Source organism: Egretta garzetta, unplaced genomic scaffold (assembly GCF_000687185.1).
Source record: "Egretta garzetta isolate BGI_Z169 unplaced genomic scaffold, ASM68718v1 scaffold64, whole genome shotgun sequence".
Lineage (NCBI taxonomy): Eukaryota > Metazoa > Chordata > Aves > Pelecaniformes > Ardeidae > Egretta > Egretta garzetta.
The window spans coordinates 1,019,603-1,021,086 of NW_009259596.1; the positions used below are offsets into that span (position 1 = coordinate 1,019,603).

Consider the following 1,484-nt stretch of genomic DNA (forward strand, 5'->3'; position numbering starts at 1 on the left):
GGGGCCTATAGGAAAGATGGGGAAAATCTTTTTAGTAGGGCCAGCAGTGACAGGACAAGGGGTAATGGTTTTAAACTAAAAGAGAATAGATTTAGACTAGATATAAGGAAGAAATTCTTTCCAATGAGGGTGGTGAAACCCTGGAGCGGGTTGCCCAGAGAGGTAGTGGAGGCCCCATCCCTGGAAACATTCAAGACCAGGTTGGATGGGGCTCTGAGCAACCTAATCTAGTTAGCGGTGTCCCTGCTCACTGCAGGGGGGTTGGACTAGATGACCTCTAGGGGTCCCTTCCAACCCAAAACATTCTACGATTCTATGATCCTATGATTTAATCCCAGGACTTTGCCACTAAACTCGACACCCTGGCCCATGCCCACCGCTCACCTCACCACTCAGCCTGAAAAAAGACCTGGGGTTACTTAGGTGTCAGGGATCCCGTTTGTCAAAGGGACCTTGAAACGTCATTTATCCACTTCCCTGCCCAAAGAAAAGAATGGCTGGGCATGCATCAATCCTGACAGACTGATATTCAGCTCTGGCTTTAGGAAGATAAGCACCAAAAATTCCTATGTTGTGAGGTACAAATGTTGAAGTGAAGGAAAACATGAGTTTCTTACTAGTATTTTTCCAGCTTTATACATCTTGTAATTAAGAACAGCTATATTAATAATTTAGCAGACGTATTTATGACATCATGTCTTTTTATCCAATCCTTCATGTCACAAAATCAGAAACTAATAACATTTAAATTAGGAGGAGGCGGGGGGGGGTTATTGGTAGAAATATTCATGTATTTTTTTTTGTGAATATTTTACACTGGGCATGCTTTGTAAAGCAACTAAACATTTTTTTCACACAATGTAATCTTTGTCAATAGTCTAAGACTTGGTCATCTATATTATATCTGACTGGATGACAACTTATTTGAATTATTTACATTAAAAACCTTCCTCTTATCTCACAAAATGAAAACCATTCATCTTCACCTACAAGGTGATACATAATCTCATTTGACACATGCTGAGCTCTCAGTGCTAGAAGGTGTTCTCTAACTCCATGTAGATTCTCCATCATCTGATATCCTCATCCCTTTATCCCTCTTTCTCAAGATCAGGTGTACAATTTGGATCATGTGACTTGAAGACTCCCCCCTCCCTTCTCTGTTATTTTTCCAATTCTTGCTGAAAAGACAGGGTTTGTTTTCCAGATAGCATTTTCCAAACACTGTCCCTCTTGCAGTTTTAATTCTTACCTTTTCTTGTGTTAACAGTTTATAAATTCTTTGCAATAGGGAATGTACTATCTTTCTGCTCACACACACACTAAACTCACATGCTACAATCAATGTTTAATAACAACTCAAACTTAAAAACAGAATGGTACTAAAAGGTAACTTATCTCTTTATTAAATTCTGTAGTATGTAATTACACACTTGTCTATAGAATATGGCAGTCTACAGAGTGGAAAGAGCTGATATCTCTTA

General features: G+C 39.2%; 1 protein-coding gene across 1 annotated transcript in view; it reads left to right on the forward strand.

Moving 5' to 3' along the window:
* The window catches only part of KCND2 (potassium voltage-gated channel subfamily D member 2), a 278,364-nt gene that overhangs the window by 259,328 nt on the left and 17,552 nt on the right, over positions 1-1,484 (forward strand). The window lies entirely within an intron of this gene.